At 40.5% G+C, this 24512-nt stretch overlaps 1 protein-coding gene across 6 annotated transcripts in view; it reads right to left on the bottom strand.

Annotated features, from left to right (window-relative positions):
* Positions 1-24512, bottom strand: part of AFF2 (ALF transcription elongation factor 2) — a gene marked incomplete at its 5' end in the record, with an annotated part of 456929 nt that overhangs the window by 424069 nt on the left and 8348 nt on the right. The gene's annotated exons all lie outside the window — the stretch shown is intronic.

Below are 24512 nucleotides of genomic sequence, written 5' to 3'. Positions count from 1 at the left end.
TTAGTGTACGTTTTTCTGGGGTCATTGCTACCCTTTTAGTATTTTGTTCTCTCATTCATCTATTCTTTTTTTTTTATTTATTTGACAGACAGAGATCACAAGTAGGTAGAGAGGCAGGCAGAGAGAGAGGAAGGGAAGCAGGCTTCCCGCTGAGCAGAGAGCCCAATGCGGGGCTCAATCCCAGGACCCTGGGATCATGACCCGAGCTGGAGGCAGAGGCTTTAACCCACTGAGCCACCCAGATGCCCCATCATCTATTCTTATCTAGAAAAATGACAAGGTGGAAAAACTCACCTAAAAAAAAATAAATAAAAGAACAAGAGGCAGTACCAACAGCTAGGGACCTAATCAATACAGACATTAGTAAGATGTCAGAAATAAGAGTTCAGAATAACAATTATCAAGGTACTAACTGAGCTCGAAAAAGCATGGAAGATACTAGAGAATCCCTGTCTGGAGAAATAAAAACCCTTTCTGGATAAATAAAAGGACTAAATCTAACCAAGTTAGAAAAAAAAAAAAAAGCTATGAATAGGTGTAATAAAAAAAATGGAAACTCTTACTGCTAGACTAAATGAGGGAGAAGAGAGAATTAGTGATATAGAAGACCAAATGATGGAGAATAAAGAAGCTGAGAAAAAGAGATAGACAACTACTGGACCAGGAAGGGAGAATTCGAGAGATAAGTGATACCATAAGATGAAACAATATTAGAATACTTGGGATCCCAAAAGAAGAAGAAGAAGGGGGGTGGGCAGAAGGTATATTGGAGCAAATCGTAACAGATAATTTCCCTAATTTGGCAAAGGGAACAAAAATCAAAATCCAGGAGGCACAGAGAACCCCCCTCAAAATCAATAAGAATAGGTCCACACCCCATCATCTAATAGTAAAACTTACAAGTCATAGTGACAAAGAGAAAATCCTGAAAGCAGCTCAGGACAAGAAGTCTGTAACATACAATGGTAGAAATATTAGATTGGCAGCAGATCTATCCACGGAGACCTGACAGGCCAAAAATAACTGGCATGATATATTCAGAGCACTAAATGAGAAAACTATGCACCCAAGAATACCATATTCAGCAAGGCTATCATTGAAAATAGAAAGAGAGATAAAAAGTTTCCAGGACAAACAAAAACTAAAAGAATTTGTACACAACAAATCAGCCCTACAGAAAATATTGAAAGGGGTCCTCTAAGCAAAGAGAGAGCCTAAAAGTAACAGACCAGAAAGGAACAGAGACAATATACAGTAACAGTCACCTTACAGGCAATACAAGGGCACTGAATTCATATCTTTCAATAGTTACCTTGAATGTAAATGGGCTACATGCCCCAATCAAAAGACACAGGGTATCAGAATGGATAAAACAAACAAACAAACAAGACTCATCAATATGTTGTCTTCAAGAAACTCATTTTAGACCCAAAGACACCTCCAGGTTTAAAGTGAGGGGGTAGAAAACAATTTACCATGCTTATGGACAGCAAAAGAAAGCTGGGGTGGCAACCCTTATATCATATAAATTAGATTTTAAGCCAAAGACTATAATAAGAGATGAGGAAGGACACTATGTCATACTTAAAGGGTCTATCCAACAAGAAGATCTAAAAATTTTAAATATCTATGCCCCTAACATGGGATCAGCCAATTATATAAACCAATTAATAACAAAATCAAAGAAACACATAGACATAACACAATAATAGCAGGGGACTTTAACACCTCCCTGACTGAAATGGACAGAGAATCTAAGCAAAAGATCAACAAGGAAATAAAGGCCTTAAATGACACACTGGACCAGATGGACATCAGAGATATATTCAGAACATTCCATCCCAAAGAACAGAATACATATTCTTCTCTAGTGCACGTGGAACATTCTCCAGAATAGATCACATCCTGGGTCATAAATCAGGTCTCAACCAGTATCAAAAGACTGGGATCATTCCCTGCATATTTTCAGACCACAGTGCTTTGAAACTAGAACTCAACCACAAGAGGAAAGTTAGAAAGAACTCAAATACATGGAAGTTAAACAGCATCCTACTAAGGAATGAATAAGTCAACCAGAAAATTAAAGAAGAATTGAAAAAATTCATGGAGACAAATGAAAATGAAAACACAACTCTTCAAAATCATTGGGACATATCAAAGGCAGTCCTGAGAGGAAAGTATCTAGCAATATAAGCCTTTCTCAAGAAACAAGAAAGGTCTCAAATACACAACCTAACCCTACACCTAAAGGAACTGGAGAAAGAAGAGCAAAGATAGTCTAACCCCAGCAGGAGAAGAGAAATAACAAAGATCAGAGCAGAAATCAATGAAATAGAAATGAAAAGAGCAGTAGAACAAATCAATGAAAATAGGAGCTGGTTTTTTGAAACAATTAATAAGATTGATAAACCCCTGGCCAGACTTATCAAAAAGAAAAAAGAACGGACCCAAATTAATAAAATCATGAATGAAGGAGGAGAGATCACAACCAACACCAAAGAAATACAAACAATTATAAGAACATATTATGAGCAACTATACACCAGCAAATTTGACAATCTGGAAGAAATGGATGCATTCCTAGAGATCTATAAACTACCAAAACTGAACCAGGAAGAATGAGAAAACCTGAACAGACCCATAACCAGGAGGGAGATTGAATAAGTTATCAAGAATCTCCCAAGAAACAAGAGCCCAGGACCAGATGATTTCCCAGGGAATTCTACCAAACTTTTAAAGAAGAATTAATACCTATTCCTCTGAAACTGTTCCAAAAAATAGAAATGGAAGGAAAATTTCCAAACTCATTTTATGAGGCCAGCATTACCTTGATCCCAAAACCAAAGACCCCACCAAAAAGGAGAATTACAGACCAATATCCTTGATGAACACAGATGCAAAGTTCTCACCAAAATACTAGCCAATAAGATCCAACAGTACATTAAAATAATTATTTACTATGACCAGGTGGGACTTATTCCTGGGTTGCAAGGTTGGTTCAACATCTGCAAATCAATCAGTGTGATGCAATACATTAATAAAAGAAAGAACAAGAACCATATGATACTCTCAATAGATGCTGAAAATGCATTTAACAAAATACAGCATCCTTTCCTGATCAAAACTCTTCACAGTGTAGGGATAGAGGGTACATACCTTGATAACGTAAAAGCCATCTATGAAAACCCCACAGGGAATATCATTCTCAATGGGGAGAAACTGAGAGCTTTTCCACTAAGGTCAGGAACACGGCAGGAATGTCCAATATCATCACTGCTATTCAACATAGTACTAGACATCCTAGCCTCAGCAATCAGACAACAAAAAGAAATTAAAGACATCCAAATCAGCAAAGAAGAAGTCAAACTCACTCTCTCTTTGCAGATGATATGATACTTTATATGGAAAACCCCAAAGACTCCACTCCAAAACTGCTAGAACTCACACAGAAATTCAGTAAAGTGTCAGGATAGAAAATCAATGCACAGAAATCAGTTGCATTTCTATACACCAACAACAAGACAGAAGAAAGAGAAATTAAAGAGTCAATTCCATTTACAATTGCACCCAAAACCATAAGGTACCTAGGAATAAAAGTAACAAAAGAGGCAAAGAATCTATACTCAGAAAACTATCAAGTACTCATGAAAGAAATTGAGGAAGACACAAAGAAATGGGAAAATGTCTCATGCTCATGGATTGGAAGAACAAATATTGTGAAAATGTCTATGCTACCTAGAGCAATCTACATGTTTAATGCAATCCCTATCAAAATACCATCCATTTTTTTCAAAGAAACAGAACAAATAATCCTAAAATTTATATGGAACCAGAAAAGACCCCAAATAGCCAGAGGAATGTTGAAAAAGAAAACCAAAGTTGGCGGCATCACAATTCCAGACTTCAAGCTCTATTACAAAGCTGTCATCATCAAGACAGTATGGTACTGGCACAAAAACAGACACATAGATTAATGGAACAGAATAGAGAGCCCAGAAATGGACCCTTATCTCTATGGTCAAGTAATCTTTGACAAAGTAGGAAAGAATGTCCAATGCAAAAAGACAGTCTCTTCAACAAATGGTGTTGGGAAAATTGGAAAGCCACATGCAGAAAAATGAAACCAGACCATTTTCTCACACCACACACAAAAATAGACTCAAAGTGGATGGAAGACCTCAATATGAGACAGAAATCTATCAAAATCCTTGAGAAGAACACAGGCAGCAACCTCTTCGACCTCAGCTGCAGCAACTTCTTCCTAGAAACATCGCCAAAGGCAAGGGAAGCAAGGGCAAAAATGAACTATTGGGACTTCATCAAGATCAAAAGCTTTTGCACAGCAAAGGAGACAGTCCACAAAACCAAAAGACAACTGACAGAATGGGAGAAGATATTTGCAAATGACATTTCAGATAAAGGGCTAGTATCTAAAATGTATAAAGAACTTATCAAACTCAACACCCAAAGAACAAATAATCCCATCATGAAATGGGCAGAAGACATGAACAAACATTTCTGCAAAGAAGACATCCAGATGGCCAAGAGATATATGAAAAAGTGCTCAACATCACTCACCATCAGAGAAATACAAATCCAAAGCACAGTGAGATACCACATTACACTAGTCAGAATGGCTAAAATTAACAAGCCAGGAAATGACAGATGTTGGCAAGGATGCGAAGTAAGGGGAACCTTTTTACGGTGTTGATGGGAACGTAAGCTAGTGCAGCCACTCTGGAAAACATTATCGACATTCCTCAAAAAGTTGAAAATAGAGCTGCCCTACAACCCAGCAATCGCACTACTGGGTATTCACCCTAAAGATACAAATGTAGTGATCCGACGGGGCACGTGCACCCGAATGTTTATAGCAGCAATGTCCACAATAGCCTAACTATGGGAAGAACCTAGATGTCTATCAACAGATAAATGGATAAAGAAGAAGTGGTATATATATATATACAATGGAATAATAAGCAGCCATCAAAAGAAAATGAAATTTTGCCATTTGCAATGAAGTGGATGGAACTAAAAGGTATTCTGCTAAGTGAATAAGTCAATCAGAGAAAGACAATTATCATCTGATCTCACTGATACGAGGAATTTGAGAGGCAGGGTGGGGGGTCGTGGGGATTAAGGAGGGAAAAAAATTAAACAAGATGGGACCAGGGAGGGAGACAAACCATAAGAGACTCTCACTCTCAGGAAACAAACTGAGGGTTGCTGGAGGGCATGGGGGAGGGATAAGGTGGCAGGGTTATGGACAGTGGGGAGGGTATTGCTATGGTGAGTGCTATGAAATGTGTAAGACTGATAATTCACGCACCTGTACCTCTGGGGCAAACAATACATTATACATTAATAAAATAAAATTAAATTAAATTAAATTTTTAAAAAAGCACACCTAACCCCCAAGTCTTGTTCTCTCAATACCATTTTCAAAAAAAAGGAATCAAAGCTCTTCAGGGCTGAAGCCAGGAAGAACAAGATAAACCAGAGCATCTCACTGTACTAGAAGTTAAGAACATGCTCAAAGATCAAAAGAACACAGGGATCAACCTGAAGGGTCTCCCACTGGTGAAGTCTGGGAAAATGTGCTTCAAAATAATGAGACAGTAATGCTGTACTATAGTTTTGTAAGCTATTACCAAGTGGAAAACTGGATAAGGGTACAGAGGATCTCTGTGTATTATTTCTCGCAACTGTGTGTGAATTGGAGATAAATATGAATTTTGGAATTTTGTGAATTTTGGAGATAAATATCAGTGACAGTAATGTATTTTTTCAAAGGCATTTTTAAAAACTTTCTTAGTACTGTTTACCAATGGGGAGATGCCATTTATTTACACCAGCAGCCATGGGGGTGAGGGGAATGCACACTTAGTTAGCAACCCATACAGGATGGAGTACTCATACAGAAATAATAATCTCTGGGGCATCTGGGTGACTCAGTCAGTTAAGCGTCTGCCTTTGGCTCAGGTCATGATCCCCTGGTCCAAGTTGGGTGCTCTACTCAGCAGGGGGTCTGCTTCCCCTGCCCCCCGCTTGTGCAATCTCTTTCTCTCTATCAAATAAATATATAAAATCAAAAATGAAACAATAATCTCCAAAACAAAGGACACTGGAATAAAATAAGAATAAACTGATGAAGTATTTAAACCCATCAATAGGGGAGAAGGGAAAGTTCTTAGAGTAGAACACCAAGGTTTTTGCCCATATTTCCTAATCCATTTCTGCCAAAGTTTTCTTGCTCTCCGATGATACTACATGGAGTCAAAATGACTACTGTAATTGCTCTCAGAAACCTCTACAGATGTCACTACATCTAAGGGTCTGTCTCTTTGAGATGTGCCTGGGTGACTGCAGAGTCCCAGAAGTCCTGAACGTGGCCAGTCATCAAGATCTCCAGCTCTGTGGAGGTTCTGAGTCTTCAGGGCAGTCACTCGGGACTTCTAGATTTCTTGTACATCATTGGAGTCAACTGACGCACTAGGATCCCACCATGAGATGAATTATATATGTAAGTATATGCTTGTGTGTACACACACACACACAAACATACACACACAGAATAACCTTTGTTGCTCCCTTCATTCATCTCCAAACTGGCTTAACTATTCAGAACACTCTTCCTATCTTTCTCTGTGAATTGCACAATTCAGTTGTTTTTCTAACATTTAAACTCTTTCCAACTATGGCTTGGGTGTGTTCCCTTTCAGTGATACTACAAAATATTTAAGTGATAACTTACTACATTTAACATCCATCTCTTTGTAGCTATATCTACAGCTAGACAGTGTTGAAATCTATAGTCAAAATCCTAATGTATATTTATGAAGCCTTCTATTATGATTATTTAAGTATGAGCTATTTATCTGTAATATAGATGAGGTAAAATGACCAAATCTGACTAATAGCTCCATTATCTCTGAATGTGAGCTCACTGAGCTGAGATTATCTCTCATAGACTTGAATAGTGGTAGTTTAGTGATAAGTGTCACAATTTTATTTGTTCTTTATAAGCTTTAACATTAGCCAGGCCTTTTTGATTAAAGTCAATATTAGCTATATAATATTGACATTGGCTGTAGTTTAGATTTTAAATGTTATGTCAAGGCTCTTTTAGCGTCTTATGTTTGGTTACAGAAAGGAAGAAGAGGAAACCAGTGACTCACCTCTCTGTCTCTCTGTCTCTGTCTTTTGGTCTCTGTCTCTATCTGTCATACACACACACACACACACACACACACACACACATGAAATGTACTCACTTGCTTTTTATAGAGTTAGCAAGGTCAATACAGCAGGAAAATATTACCCAAACTATTTCTTCCTAATAGAATTCCGACTACTCTGTTTTTCACTTTTAACAAGCTACAATTACAACTGCAGTTGAAGCTTTGTGTAGGGGTAATTTGCATTCCAAAAATACTAGAAAATTCAACTGACCTGATTTCTTAAAACTTGCAGGGAGGGGTGTCTGCACCAGTTGTCAACAAGGAGACGGAGTACTTTCTAAGCTGTAGCTCCAAATGGTGATGTGGCAGCCGCAGCCCCTGAGTCCAGGGGAAGACAAGCCCAGTGTCCCAGGACACACATGATACCTGTCACCTGCTCTTTGGAAGGCATCAGCAGTCCAGATAGAAAATGTCTCTGAGTCTAGGTAGGAAAATAGCCCTGAGAATGGAAAAGTGCTCTTTACGCCGGGCATCTCAGATTGTTCAGTTTGTCAGTTCAAACTTTGCCTCTACACTCCCTTTATGATGGGAATATTCTGGAAAATTCTACACAAATAAATATTTATGGAAATCAAGTATCTGGGGATCCTTTGTCAGTCCCTCTGTATCTTCATTTATGAAAATGTTTTAAATTGGGGAGGGGGTGATGCTAGGAAAAGAACTCAAGTCTACAGCCAAATTCATGAGTGAGACTGACACTTGGAAAATAATTTCCTTTGGGAATTCCATATGGTACATTTGGAAAGGCAAATTTTAATACTAAGTTTCTGGGGAAGTACTTATCTGAAAGGCAATGAAGAAATGAGAAGTAAACTGAACCATTAGCCTACAAAAATAGAATATTTCTGGAAAGTATAAAGTCATACAAACCCTTCTGGTACAGTATTTAGAATGGGCAAATTAAAAACGGAAAGGCAAAAATATCTTACCACCTCTTCTCTCTCAGGGCATATATTTATTTTTACCCTCGTCCCTCACATTAAAAGGCTAGGTTACAGTCTGCAGGAGGGAGGCACATGCTTCTCAAATCACGACAACCACCAAGACCACACGCACGCACGCACGTGCGTGTACACACACACACACACACACACCCCACAGGCTTTAACATAAGTTGTACATCAGTACTGACACACTAACAGTAACTTTAAGTGGCAAGAAAGAAGGGTCCTTTGAATGAAAATATGAGGGTGGGGTGGTTACCTTTATATGTCAAGACACAAAAAAGAATTCTCTCCCCTTGACCATCCTCTTTATCCCTGTGTACATGATTACACTGAGCAGTGTGTCATTTCTTTCTCAATCTAGAGGAGCTGTGTCCAAGGGCTTTCTTGAGAGGTGACAGGGTTGAAATATTTGCTATGAATTACACAAAAGAGAAGAAAAACATCAATTTTAAACTTGCACAATTTTAAAACTGTCCAAGGAACAGAGATTAATATTCGGAGATTATTTTAGGCACAGGAGATCCAATTTTTTGTGCATGAAATCAAACAAATCGGGCTTTGACTTTGATTCGAATTTCAAAACACTTTTTATAAATGGTTGCTAACATCTCTATTTGGGCTGCAAGAGAGCTATTTTCACTTGAACTACATGGTATATAATTGAAGTCAGAGTTGTAAATCACTTGGCCATCTGTCCTTAAGCTGTCACAAATCATACATGGAAGAGCATATGTGTAATAAAAATAGACTGACAAACTTTTTAGAGTTTACATGCTTCTGAGTTAATTAATCCTCTGTCGCACACATTTCCGAGATTCTCCAACAATATGTTTGATGAATCGGTTTAATTACATGAATGGGGTGTATGTGCACGTGTATGTTTCACAATGTCTCTATTACAAATCCAGAGGAAACCATGCGATTGACTTAACATTTTCACTTAAAATGAAAATAAATAATTTTAATCACATACAGAACCAAGATCTATTGGCCTCGTTTTATTCATCTGGTTATTAATGTTGAAAATAGATATTAACATTAACGGTTATGATAATATCTCACATTCATCTTAATGAAGATTTATGTGCATATACATCACCCTTGCATTCCACAAAGATGCTGCAGGGAGCAAATGCTTTAGTGACTGTGGCTGAATGTCAATTTCAGAGATGATTTCTCAATGCTAACACCAACATAAAATCTGACCTTAGGAAAGGTATGTGATGTCTCTGTGCCTCGGTTTCTCTTTTTATGTATGTGTGTTCTTGTGTGTACACTAAAGTATTGGAATGGCTTATAAATGAGTATGTGCCAAAAGGCTGAAGTTGCAATAAATGAGAATATAAGCATGATGGGGCGCCTGGGTGGTTCGGGCAGTTAAGCCTCTGCCTTCGGCTCAGAGCATGATCTCCAGGGTCTTGGGATCGAGTCCTGCACTGGGCTCTGTGCTCAGTGGAGAGCCTCCTTCTCCATCTCTTCCTCCCCCCTGCCCATGCTCTCTGTCTCTCAAATAAATAAACAAAATCTTTTTTTAAAAAAATAAGCATGATCATATCAACAAGATAGGTATATCTTAAAACCTCCCACAAAAGTTTATTAAGGTTGTTGAGGGATTTTTTGCCAGCACTGGGACCGGGCTAGTGATGCTCTTCCTGCCTGGCTGAAGTCTGTGGAAATCAAGTGTGGTGCAACTGTGTACCACAAGTCTTTTCAAGGATGTAATGTGCATTTAAAATTTAAGTCTCACTCAATGGAGCCCCAGAACAAATAGTAAGACAGTGACTACAAAACTGAAAAGGTCCCTATAGCATCGCAGCCCCTGCAGGAAGGAACTAAAGTTTTCCCTTCAAGGCTTTTTTTTTTTTTTTTTTTTTTTTTTTTTTTTTTTTTTTTTCCAGATTCTTTGTAGATGCACCATGTGCCTGTTTCAATAAACAACCGAGTACATGCTCAGGAAGCCCGCTCTGACCTCTTAATACAAAAAGCCCCCCAAAATACACATAATGTGAAACTATCCCTATCACCAGATGGACCAGAGACAAGAGCTGGTCATCCAGCCCACGCAAATGACTACATAGCCGTGTCAACCGCCTCAGCACGAGCCCACAAAGTTAAATATAAAGTGCTGTGCACCTGCCACCCTTGGAGAAGTCAAGACTGTAGGTCGGGACAGGTGGCCAGCAAATAACACCCATGGTTTGACTATTTTGCATTGGAAACTTTGGGGGGAGGTTTTTGAGAGCCCAAAGGCAAGTCAGAACCCACTGGGACCTGGGGAGGCCAGCTGTGTGAACTCTGGCAGCCACCAGCGCAAAGGGAAAGGCTCTGGCTCACAGGCCATGTGGGGACAGATGCTCACATTTGGGCGAAGGTTTCACTGGCAGCTCTCTGCCCCTGCTCACTGCCCCGAGCTGACAGGGACAGAAGCTCCGCAGAAAGCTGCCCCGCCATAACAGGGGAGAGCAGGGGGCTGTCCGTGGAGGGAGCAAGGTCCTGTTCCACCCCTGCAGTGCCTTTTCAACCTCACGGCAGGACTCCCAGACACAACTTGTTTGACCTCTCCCCTTTCACCCTGAAGCCACATACTCACAAGCTACAGAAGTATGAATTTATGATGAGATCGAATCTGACCTGAGAGAGTCATGTGAATTTCACATGGCCCTGACTGAGAACCTAGGTAGTCATATAGCTGCAGGGTTCCACATGGAGACAAATCCAAGGATTGGCATTATCAGGTTTAGAAATCCCTGGAGATTACTTACACACACACACACACACACACACACACACACACACACACACAGGGATATATATTGTTTAGTTCTAAGACTTCTTGATGTTTGTGATAGAAGGAAATTGTCTCTTGAGAACCCAAATGATCTCATATGATATGTTTCACTGTTAATTCCTGGAAGTAGACATATTATTTTTTAAGAGAACTTCTTGGGGTGCCTGGGTGGCTCAGTCAGTTTGGAATCCAGTTCTTGATTTCAGCTCAGATTGTGATCTCAGGGTACTCAGATCCAGTCCGGAGTCAGCTCCATGCTCTTCGGAGAGTCTGCTTGAGGAATTTCTCTCTCCCTCAGACCCTCCCCACCTCACTTGCATGCACACCCACTCTCTCACGCTCTCTCGCTCTCTCAAATAAATGAATACATCTTTTTTTAAGATTGTATTTATTTATTTGACAGAGAGAGACACTGAGAGAGGGTATACAAGCAGTGGGAGTGGGAGAGGGACAAGCAGGCTCCCTGCAGAGCAGGGAGCCCGATGCGGGACTTGATCCTAGGACCCTGGGATCATGACCTGAGTGAAGGCAGACGCCCAATGACTGAGCCACGCGGCGCCCAAATGAATACATCTTTATATGCAAACAATGAATCTTGGAACACTACATCAAAAACTAATGATATACCCTATGGTGATTAACATAACATAATAAAAATGAATGAAATAAAGTTTTAACAAATTTTAAGGAGAGAGAGAGAGAGAGAGAACTTCTTAGCAAGAAGAAGACAAAAGTTTCTTTTCTAGGCTGTGGAACGACTGTGAGTTTTATCTGAACTGTGAGATCAAGTAATCACTAGAGGCTGTACTGGGTTTGCCATTAGTCCTGTGTTGTCCAAGGGTGCATGAAGGGTAACAGTGGCACCATCAGAGGCTTCCCTGGAATTGTACCTGCTTCCATCAGGCCAAATTTCATTTTCAGGCCATGGGAGGCAGAGTACCATTAAGTGACCACCACAGCCTTTGTAATGTGTGCCGTCTTTACTCTCCACTACGCTGACTTCCGTGCATACTTCTTCTCAGGGACACTTTCTGCCACCAGCAGCAATCAAAGATATTTCTGATTGTTTTATATCACACTGTTTAGTAAGTAGGGAAAAAAAATTAACTGCATGGAAGGGAATATGATTTTTTCAAAAGCTGAAATGCCTAAAGTAAAAAGCACATTATAGCTGAGGTATGGAGTGATTTCCACTTTCTGACATTTTATTTCAGATGACAAATTGGGACAAATGCCTTTCTTCTCTGAAGAGCTGAATGAAAAGTTCCAGTTAAGGGGAGTCCATTCCCTGTTCGGGGTAAATGTATTCAGAAATCCCTTCTACTGCATCCAAAACAGAGCCAGAAGAGTTCTGTGACCTGACGAGCCCATCAGCCCCACACAAAACCGTGAGAGCCCTGTGCCTGCCCCTGGAGCCCCCAGGCATGCTGTGACTGAGGACTTCAGAACTGGGGCCATTCCAGTTTGTCGACCTTCAGCAAAACACGCCCTTCTTGAGGAGACGTCGGGGTGGTAGGGAAGCTTCTCAAACATCCAATGGCTCTTACAAAACAACATTTTGATGAGTTGAGTGTAAATGAATTAGAAACATATGGATTACATTACCCTCAAAATACACAGGGGTCTCAGAACTAAAGAGGGACCAAGGCCATGGGGCAACATGAATTTGGGCTTTCCCTGGATCCAAAAACAACTTGAAAATAGTTCTCGACAAGCAGCAGACCCAGAATACGGCCTGGTCATGAAGAGACTTTATACATTTGAAGCATCTCAGATGTAAGCTGGTTTTATATCATTTTTTTCCTTTAAATACATAAGTGTGGGGGGCAGCTGGCATTGATTATTTTATTGTTTTTAAAAGAAAGAGTGTTTAAAAGAAAATAATGACATAAGTTGTTTAGACAAAACAGTCCTCAACCAAACAAAAAGTCTAACCCAGTAAGAAGGGTTGTTTGTATAGACTGGAGAGGGAGGTGGAAGAGGGTATCAGGACAAAAGCCTAGAATCTTGAGCTAACTTATGTATGCACACATCTGTACATATATTTACACAGACATGTATACACGATATACATGCACAGGTGAACATTATTATTAACTTCCTCGTGTCTCTGAAGAGCCCATCCTAATGTCATTAACTGATGCCACATGCAGGGACACAAGGGACCGTTCAAATTCCTCCCTGAGTTTTTAAGCTCTCTTTTTCTCATTTACTTTTTTTTGTTCAATTTGTAGTTCCTTTCGCTTTGGATTATGCTCATGTCTACATGAGTCAAGACATTTACTACAAACCAAACTGATTTCGTTAAGAATGTGTTTTCAAGACTGTAATATTTATTCCATGGTGTTATGAAACAAAGAAGAGTAAGATGCCTGGGTTTGATTTGGAAAACACACAGAAAGTGAGTGGGTAAGAGGGAGATGAATATACATTCTCCATTGTGAGGATGTTAGCATCTCCCTCGTGACCCAGAAAAGAGCTAAGCCACTTCTGTAACAAGCATGTCAATAACCAAATGGAGTGCGGTCCCAGCACCGAGTCAGGAGTGCAAGAACGAAGAGGTTTGGGAGTGCAATGGCCAGCTTCGCAGTGTCTAGTTAGATAAAGGCACCATTTAAATGTCAATGCATGGCAACCGTAATTAATAGGCCCCATTTGTTGAGCTCACAAATGGGGCAAGAATTTATTGGACACTATATGTGTTGGTGGTTCCCCATCCTTTATTTTTTTTTTTTTTTTTGAAGTTTGGGGCATCGATGCTGTTTTTGTTGTCTGCCGCACTTGACGTTACGGTAACCTTCCTAGTCTCTCTCTCATCATAGTCCCTCCCCCCAAATCAGGCAAAATATCATGAGCCATACATTTCTAAACTGCAAAGTAAATATAGTGTGATCTGACTGGGGCTTTATTTTCTGCCAAAGTCAAGCCCGAGATTCACAACCAGTGCCCTATACCACAGCTTTTCTCCTATGGGATTTTAAAGCATCATAAAAACTCAGCAGTTGAAACAACCTCGAAGGTCATCTAGTTCAACCTTTATCTACTGCAGGGATCCCCTCTACAACCTTCCTGATAAGGGTCAGCCAGTCTTAGGTTAAACACAAGACATACACACTCCCCTACCTGAAACTCCACAAAGTAACCTCCACTCGAGTGGAAAGTGACCAAGCACCACCTGCTACTCCTTCCTGTCCCTGTCAAAGGTTGGTCACCTGTGGGGTCACTGCTGAGGGCAGAGCACAGAGGACACTGGCTTAGAAAGGTTTTGTCTGACAGTCGGTAAGTGGCCCATAGTTATGTGTAACTTTCTTGTGGAAGAGGTCGACCAGTTAAATACGATGGACTTCTTAACACAAAGGCCATCATCTATCACCCACACTGGTAGTCAAGGTGACTCTCTGGAGAAAACAGCTGGCAGTGTTCGGTCTTGTTAGCAAAATTCATACTCCAGTGCCAAGACTAGACCAAAACGAAATGGAATCGCAAGTCTCCTTACTAGGCTAAGCCCCCAGGTGGAGTCTCTGGTCTGGATTCTAAACTAAATATTTATTTAAAAGAGCCCTGGGTAGCAAGAAATTATTCCTCTTAGGATGCCCCACTAATAGCTGTGACAATAAGGTGTGAAAAAAATATTTTTTAAGTTAGATTCCTTTTGGCACGAAGAATTCAGGGCTTTATGGTAAACCCATCAATTGTGCGGCCTGGGATGTGGTTTGATGAACACTGATTGAAAGAAAGTCTGCAGTAATCAACAATGTCCTGCCGTGTCACAGGGTCTACGTTGTGATTTAAGATCCCTCCCGTGCAACAGGTGGGAATGAGTACTAGACACCGAAGAAACTATTCGATGTAGCAATGAGTCAGACTGGCCTCCTGACAACCACAAAGAAAGCCAGATGCCCCGTGCCCTATGTTTCAACAAATGACTGATGACTCAAGCCCTTTCAGAATGGTGTCTTTGGAAATGTGGCTCCGGCCAGATCCTCTTTCTCATGCTCGCCTCCTTCACATAAATCTCCAGTGTGGATCAACCAGAGCAGGGGTACCAAAGGGTAGACTGAGCAGGACTGGTGAAGGGGTATCTGTTTTTGCCATCGAAAGAGGGCCATAATCCCTGTAGCTAGAAGCATCTTCAGAGGGAACGTCTGCCCAACTCTCCTCCTACTTCGAGCATCTCATGGTTGGACTCCAGGGGCCATCTCTACAATGGCCACCGTGAGATCCCCAGTGCCTGGCCAATGGGAGACACTCACAACATGTTTAACAATTGAAGGAATGAGTGAACATCCTACTCCACAATTTAGAAGATGAAACACTTAGGATTCATTTCATTCTTGTGAGACAAAGTGAAGGTCCCAGCAAGAAGAGGGGCTTTTCCCACCATCCAAGTATGGAGTAACACATCAAGACTTGTCTCTGAGGAACTGAGTTATTACAGTGCAGTGTCACAGGACCCGGGTTTGATTCGGCCTCGACGCCTACCTATGTGATTGGGAGCAGATGGCTTAGCCTCTCTGGGCCTCAATCTCCCCACTGTAAAAATGTCAGTAATAAACATGTCTACTACCTCACAGGGTTACTGGAAGGTTTAGCAAAGTTCATGCTCAGAAAGCGGTCAGAGGGTTGTCTGATGTGCAGTAGCTGCTCTATACATGGGGGCCACTGCCTCTGCCAAGTGTGGGTCAATATGGCCATGGTGAGAGAGACACACAGTTTCCCTGGAGGCGCCCATGTTCAACATTAGTTATTTGATTCCTTCTGGAAAAGTTCCTGTTAGTCTTCCGATCTGTTCAGATTCCCATATTGTGGCAATTAAAGGAGAAGCCATCCAGAGGGAAGTTTGTGTGGACAAGGCAGAGGGCCTCCCCCTGTTCTGTCCACCCTAGAAGTGGGACAAGAGCCTTCGGGGCATAGCCATCTCCCACCTGCGTTTCAAGGCAGGGTGGCTATGAGTCTCTCAAAGCAATCATCCCCAGGCTGGGGCATTTACCCTGAGAAATGAGAACACAGTGAACACAGGAGGGCTGTCCTCAGACCCAGGAAGGGCTCAGGCAAACCAAAGAGATTATATTTATTCTGCATAATCTCCAGGGCAGAAATATAACCCATGTAGGATGGAATTAGTTGCCTCAAGAGGTATTTTCATTCTCCTCCAGTTTTTTGAGACTGGCAGACGCTGGGTACCCACTGGCAGGGAGATTGAGAAAAGGGCTCTAAGCCCCTTAAAGACCTCCACAAGCCTGAAGTTCCAAGGCCGCAACTGCTCTTGCCAATCTCGCATTTCTCGAGAATCAAGCCACAGCTGCCTTTATCATGGTGCCCACACACCACTAAGAGGAGCTCAAATTGATTCATGACAATTGATCATATTTCTTTATATATTTTTATAGCTTTTATGATTTTTACATTTCAGTTTTTAAGTGGGAAGTATCATTATTAGAGAAAAAAAAGAAAAGAAAAGAAACGTGGCTCACAGAGAGCTTGAATTCTCCTGTCAATAAGCAAGGAAGGGCAACAGAGCATCAGGACTGATGCTAGGAAGCCTCCCTCATCCATTATCTGTTGATGGAAATGCAGCCTCACTATTAGACACCAGAGATAGAAACAAGTGTGGCTTAAGTGGCTGAAGCAAAATGGCTGGCATTTCCAGCATCTTTCCATTTTCTTAAAGATGAAGATCGAATAATTTGAGAACTTAAATACAAGAGGCTTTCTCTGATTCTTCAAGTTGGTGGGGCATAAATCTCTATCAGCTGCAACAGTTTGTGACCTGCAATTTGGAATTCACTGAAACACTTTGCAAGATGTCATTTCTGCCCCTTCCTTTTTTTTTTTCCCAGGGAGGAAAAAGAATGGTTTCTTGAATACTCTTTCAAAATAAACTTATGAAGGGCAGAAATTATTTTATTCCCTTTAAAAATATTTTATGGGGCGCCTGGGTGGCTCAGTGGGTTAAGCCTCTGCCTTTGGCTCAGGTCATGATCTCAGGGTCCTGGGATCGAGCCCCGCATCGGGCTCTCAGCTCGGCGGGAAGCCTGCTTCCTCTTCTCTCTCTCTGCCTGCCTCTCTGCCTATTTGTGATCTGTCTGTCAAATAAATAAATAAAATCTTTTAAAAAATGTTTTATTTTGTCTAATCTCCTCAGTCTTCCAGGTAGCTGCCTCATTCACTACAACCTTTTAAACATTTCTCTGGTAAAATGCACAAACAGTCCTTAGGAGAAATTAGTTAAATGGCTCCCAGAAAGCAGTGTTGTTTTTCCCCTTTTGAAACACTGCTCTAAGTATCCCAGCTCACTAATAAAGGGTAAACAAGTCTGAAAATTGATCAGATGTAACAGATATGATTAAAAAGAAGATAATGAAAAGGACAGTGATGCTCATGCTGTCTTTTTCTAAATGCTATTAGACCTACCCAAGGAAGTGAAGAAAACTCAAACAATTAAGCTGTTTAAGGAATAAATGTCAGGAATTCAAAAGATGGTGACAACAAGGTAAGGGAAAGAGGACAGAGGGTTGTGTAGTTCATTTTTCTTTTTTAAGTAATCTCTACACCCAGCATGGGACTCAAACTCACAACCCTGAGATCAAGAGTCATGAACTCTATGGATGGAGCCAGACTGGCATCCTCTCCGCACTCCACCCCCGAGGGTTGTGCAGTTCAAAGCAACATCAGGCTTCTCTTGAAGGCTTCTGAGCTCTGGGCATCCAAAGAGAGGGGCCAGAATTCCCAGGGGAGGCAGGAGCACATTCAACGGTCATCGTTACACAAGCCAATTCAACTTGAACTTTTCCAACCCCCAACCCCCCCCACCACCACCACCAAGAGGCAGCATCAGGGTTGGAATAAACACCTGTCTCTTGATGATAAAATAACATCACAATTACATTCAGGAAATCCAATGAACTCACACATGTCGGTTGCATGACCTCCCAGCTCCCCGACCCTGCTCATCTACACAAGTGAGCCTGTGGTCAATTCCAATCTTGCACAGCACACAGGGAATGAAAAGAAAGATGAGACAGAAGAAAACACCTGGAAAGATGGCTGTAACTTTAGCATTGCAATTTTCCTTCTTTTTCTGTCTCTGTCCATTTGACTTTTCATTACTGGTATTCACACTTCTGTGGTTTTCTGGTTGTTGTTGTTTAAAAAAAAGGGGTGCTTGGGGCGCCTGGGTGGCTCAGTGGGTTAAGCCTCTGCCTTTGGCTCAGGTCATGATCTTAGGGTCCTGGGATCGAGCCCCGAATCTGGCTCTCTGCTCAGCCTGCCTCTGTCTACAAATAAATAAAATCTTAAAAAAAAATGAGTGTTTATGAAATAATGTGAATCACATTAACTCCAAGAACCTGGACCATTTTTGTGTAGTCAGATGGTAACTTTCATTCAGTTAGGTCTTCCCCTCTCTAATTCCTATGAACAATATGAAAGAAATAACTTAATTAAAGCTCAGTGAAGATTTATGAGTGGACTCTCTTCCCAACTTCTCCCCCTGTAGCTGGGTGAGGCCGCTTACGTAAAACATCTCTGAGAAATGCCATGAGCCATGAAGTTTCTGACTTGCATATCATTTATGATACCCCCTGGGGAGCAGGCCCAGAATCTCATAAGGTTCTCATTACAAACAGGAATGTGCCAGGGCCAGATGCATTGGGGGCTGTCAAGCTTTGCAAACTCTCCCCCTGTGAAAAACTCATAAATTTTGCAGAATATATTGCTTTTCCCCTGAATTTTTATGATTGCGTTCAATTTAGGGAAACTTACCCCATACTTCATCATTTACCTGTTTTTAAGAGTTATTTGATGTCCGTGAAGTTCTATGAACTTTCTACTAATCGTGTTTTTTACATCTTAAAAATATAAGCCCACATATTTCGGGTCAGCCATGAATGTGAAATCCTTCCTTTCCTCGAATTTTGGTAAGCGACTGCAGACCAAATAGATTTCAAAGCTTTTCTGTTGCACAAACTCACCTTTCCACCTTCCATTAAGGCAATGAACCTAATGAAAGATGCCAGTAACAGTGATCGGAGTAGAAAACATTGTCGGGTCTTGGCACAGCAATTGAATGTGGGATCATATTGTAAGGTTCAGGTGGATGTACCCCCTGGAACAACCACTACCCCAATTCACAGTCCAAGGGAAAGACACACTAACCCCAGGGTCAAGAGTAAAAGCATGACCACAAGTGGTGGGCTGGAATGAGGCACCTAGGTAAAGTTTAGTGGTCTCTCACATTTTTACTTTATAATAATGTATATTCCAGGTCTGAAAATTTAACCAATCTCTAACTGGTTACTAACCAAAACTGAAATGCGTTGGCTCCTCATGCATTAACAGAGATGTTGTCTATAAATCCCTCCATCTGCTTCACTGTAGCTGTGATAGTTCTTTTTTTTAAGACTTTATTTATTTATTTGAGAGAGAGAGAGAGCATGCACATGAGCTGGGGGAGGGGAAGAGGGAGAGGGAAAAGCCATCAGCAGGGGAGCCCGAGACGTGGGGCTTGATCCCAGGACCCTAAGATCACAGCCAGAGCCAAAGGCAGATGCTTAACTGACTGAGCCACCCAGGTGCCCTAGCTGTAGTATTTCTTAATATTACACCTGAATCAGAAAGACTTGCTCACACACAGGAGGCAGGGTAAGAATGATACGGTCTGGTCTCATCTAATGAGATACGAAGCAGGAGACGTAAGGATCCCACTCTCCCTCCAAACATTTAGGAGAAAAATAAACTACAGAGTCAGATGTAATCCTCTGCTAAATCAGATTATGAGAAGCAGACAAAATCACAACTTTATTCAATGTGTCATTTATCCTGGGTGACTAATGCATTATTTGTATGAAGTTAAAATTGAGCTTTGAGAAACTACAAAATAAATCAAATGCCTGACTTTATGTAATTTTAACAGACAGATCCCATTAGGATTCTACTATGCATAGCTGTTGGTAAAATCATTGACCAGTATTCTTATAAATTAATCAACTGAGGTAATACTGGCTTGGCTGCCATCATTTGCTAGTAATCGACATTTAGAACTCACTTTAACTTTTCAAGCCTCTTGAAACAGGTTCATCAAATTTCTATTTTTTGCTCAAAATACATGAATAACTGTGATTGTTTATAAAAGCCTGAATGGTATACATGTGCCTCTTCTGTCAATTTTCAATGACATTAGAGTGTGCACTGGCATTTCATGTAATTCCTGGGCAAAATGCTAATGAAAATCCAAAAATAATGGTCTTCATCATTCTAGATGGGAACTTCTACCACTTGCAGTCTGAATACATGTGCACTATTACAGAACTTGAAAACCAACTGGCCAAAATGACTTAACTACAGGAAAAGGGACCTAGTTTATATATGATAGTTAACTCTTTAAAAAGTCCATCGTGGGGGCGTGCCTGGGTGTTACCCTCAGTTGGGCAACTGACTTTAGGTTTGGGCTCAGGTTGTGATCTCAAGGTTGTGGGATAGAGCCCTGCATCCTGCTCAGCGCTCAGCAGGGAGTCTCCTTGAGTTTCTCTCTCTCTCTGCCCCTCCCCCCTGCACTCTCTAAAATACATAAATAGATCTTTTAAAAAAAAGGTCCACTGTGGCTTGTGCCCTTTTCCTGGATCTTTAATATTCAGGTACTTTTCATTTCTGATTATGAGACCTAATTTATTAAAGACTCATAAGTACCTACTGTCTCTCCTCCTAGTATGTATCTTAGTATCTGATTAATTGAACTACTTGGGGGTTTTATCTGCACTAAAATGTCTCAGATTTTTTCATCACCATTTATCTGTCTTCCTTAATGTGCATTTTGTCACCTTTAATTTTGCACAGAGAAAACAGTAAAAAAAATATTTAAAGGGTTTTTTCCCAAGACTATTTTTAATGCTTTAAAGTTGCCCATCAAACTATTTTTTTAAAGTTTTTAATTTTAATGTCAGTGAGTTACATACAGAGTTACATGAGTTTCAGGTGTACAATATGGTGATTCAACACTTCCATACATTACTCAGTGCTTGTCATAACAAGCATGCTCTTTAATCCCCATCCCCCCACTTTCTCCCCTGTGGTAACCCTCAGTTTGTTCTCTATAGTTAAGAGTCTGTTTCTTAATTTCTCTCTCTCTCTCCCTCTCTCTCTCTTTCTCTTTTTTCTCCCTCTGCTTGTTTAGTTCCTTAAATTCCACATATGAATGAAATCATGACATTTGTCTTCCTCTGACTGACTATTTCACTTAGCACTATACTCCCAAGCTCCATCCATGTCATTGCAAATGGCAAGATTTCATTCTTTTGATGGCTGAGTAATATTCCGCCTTTTTTATCCACTCATCAATCGATGAACACTTGCAAATGACCTATCTGATAAAGGGTACCTAAAATATTTCATATATATTCATATTTCATATATATATGAATATATTATATTCATATAATATATTTCATATATTTTAGTACCTAAAATATATTTAGTACCTATATATTTAGTACCATATATATATGGTACTATATATATATATATACTATATATATATATATAGTATATATATATATATAGTACCTATATATTTAGTACCATATATTTAGTACCTAAAATATATGAATAACTCATCAAACTCAACACCTACTACACAAATAATCCAATGAAAAAAGTGGGCAGAAGACACAAACAGACATTTCTCCAAAGACACACAGATGGCCAACAGACACAAAATGCTCCCCATCATCCATCAAACTCACACATAGCTGATCCCAATTCTGTGAAGGCAGGGGTAAAAACACCTATCTTTTGGGGTTGCTTGTTCAATAGAGATCATGTGCGTAAGGCACATGACATGATACTCTGTAAATGCTGGTTCTCCTACCTCAACTATCGAACCATCTTACGGAACATATGGAACCTTTTCTGCACATCCTTGGGATGAAATTGAAATCTGAATCCTCCAGAGGCTTAAATAGAAAATGTGTTCAGTCTAAAAATATATGTTAGGAAAACCCAAATCCTAGGTTAGCCTGCAAAGCAGAAACTAATTTTTTTTTAAAGAAGAAGAAAGACAAAATAAACAAAGCATCTGGCTTACAAAAGTTGAAGGTGTGTGCTTCACCCCCTACTAGACAAAAGCCTCATCCAATCATGGTAATAAATCAAGACATCTTTTTTTTAAAAGTCAGCATAATTACTCTTACAGCATTACTATAGATACTAAATGTAGGCATAACTTATTGGAAAAAAAATGCTATATGTAAAAATCTAAAATCGCAAACCTGATAAGCTTAGGGCTATTTGGGAGGGATTATTCACATCAGTAAAGAATTCCCCCCACAGGATTCCTGGCAAGCAAGGTGCACATATAGAGCATTTAATTTATAAAATGTTAATAAACATGCCATTTCAAGAATATATCTTTTGAAGGTAAGGCAACATACCTCCCTGTACCTACCACTCTGCCTGACCTCTGTGAATTTAGTTCTTCTTTTAGACCTCATTCTTGCATCTCTAAACTATCTCTGTACACATTTGACCCAAGAACGCATTAAGCAAGTTCTTGTAGATCAACCCATTTATTTATTCAGCAAAAGTCACTGAGCACCTACTGTGCGCTAGACAAGGTTCTAAGCAGTGCAGACACACTAGTGAATATAACAAAACAAAATCCACACCCTCCTTGAGCTCCTGTTCTTGTCAAGTTTGATTTAAGTCCAACTTTACAGATCAGTGCAGTTCCCTGCCAAACACCTAATCTGTTGCTTACATCCAAGAGGAGCAGAATCTTGCAGTCAGTTACATGTTCTGTTTGGCTATGGTCTCAAACCCAACCTGATTTGTAAATACCAAAGTTGCAATGACAAAGGTTCACCACACAGGGCTTGCCACTTCTCTAGCCTCTCTCTCAGGGTATCGTCACTGGTTAGCAGAGAAGCCAAAGATTCATGTGGTCTGATTTCATTTTAGCTGTGTGACCTTGGGCAAGTCACTGAACTCCTATGTCCCAATCTCCCCACCCTGTAAAACTGGGAAATCAGATAACACAAACCAGAGCTTGTTACACAGGAAATGTTAGCTCTACTTATTACTTTCACTTGGATTTTGATTACTATGGCTTCCCACCTACACTTAAAATGTTGAGACCTAGAACAGTGCCTGAATGAATCGAACAGATGAATGATGCTGCACCCCAAATGGATCAGACACTAGGAATACAGAGATAACAGCCATACTCCCAACCCTCAAAACAATTTCAGTATGTCACAAGTATGTTCAGGGTGTTATGGCAGCACCGAGTAGGGGAGGCTAACTCGACAAGGCTGGAGTGAGTTCGGTGGGCAGAGGAGGTGGGAGGATGACAACTAGTGGCTCCCCAGAGGCACAGCTGAGATTTAAAGGATGAGATAGTCAGAAAAAGAATTATTTGGTGGCCAAACAACTAATCATAAACAGAGCTATAAACCCCAATTAGATGGCACCAACTCACACTTTAGGGGAAGGAAATGCAGAAATCAAAATATTGGTACCTACCTCCCCGAAAAATGAGAGCATTATGTGTTTAAAATGGAGAAAGAACAAAAGAAGGGATTTATTTGGGTGCATCTCGAGAGCCAGAATACATGCTTCTTTTGAAAACAGCGATTTTGTTAGCATTTGGACCAATTTACAAACATCAGTTTCGACGGATTCGGGAAAACAATTTTCATTTGGTATTTATTTGAAGAATGTTCACATGAATATTTCCATAATTCAGAGAGTCAAAATACTTGTCAAGAGTTCTGTGCTTGTCCCCTCCCCCCAGCAAATGGTGGTCAGAATACACATGGCAATACATAACTTCAGTAATCATGTGATGAATGTGAGCTACTGTCATACCAGAGAACTCAGGGTCCAAAGTCATTGTTTAATACTGAGTGTTGGCTACTTCTGGTCCTCCAAACAACCCAAATTTCTGGCTTTCCAACTGGACTGTGCTAATGGTACTCCAGAGAGTTTCATGGACCTCCGGGCTCCTTGCTCCCTCTACTGCTCCCCTCTTGTGCTCTCTCTCTCTGTCAAGTAAATAAATAAAATCTTAAAAACAAAAACAAAAACAAACAAAAGGGGGTGTCTGGGTGGCTCAGGGAGCTAAGTGTCTGCCTTCAGCTCAGGTCATGATCCCAGGGTCCTGGGATCGAGACCCGCATCATTGGGCTCCCTGCTCAGTGGGGAGTCTGCTTCTCCCTCTCCCTTTACTGTTCCCACTGCTTGTGCTCACTCTCTCTCTCTCTGTCAAGTAAATAAATAAGTTCTTTTAAAAAAAAAGTTTCACAGGCCTCAGTGAGGAACACTTTTTGTTTTTTTACTCTAGCTCACATTCTCGCTATCTCTGAATTCTAATTTTATTTCTATCCATAATATACTATCTCCCCAAATCTAGTTCTATGTTCCACTGTCAACTCAGCAGGACCAGAAGGTCATTTTTACATCCCTTTCAACTCCACTAAAAGGGACTGCCTCACAAAGCACTGGGCACAGAGTAGGTACACAGTGGAAACAGTTCTCAATAGA

This window comes from Martes martes (assembly GCF_963455335.1).
Source record: "Martes martes genome assembly, chromosome: X".
Taxonomy (NCBI): Eukaryota; Metazoa; Chordata; class Mammalia; order Carnivora; family Mustelidae; genus Martes; species Martes martes.
This window is presented reverse-complemented; position numbering and strand designations above follow the sequence as displayed.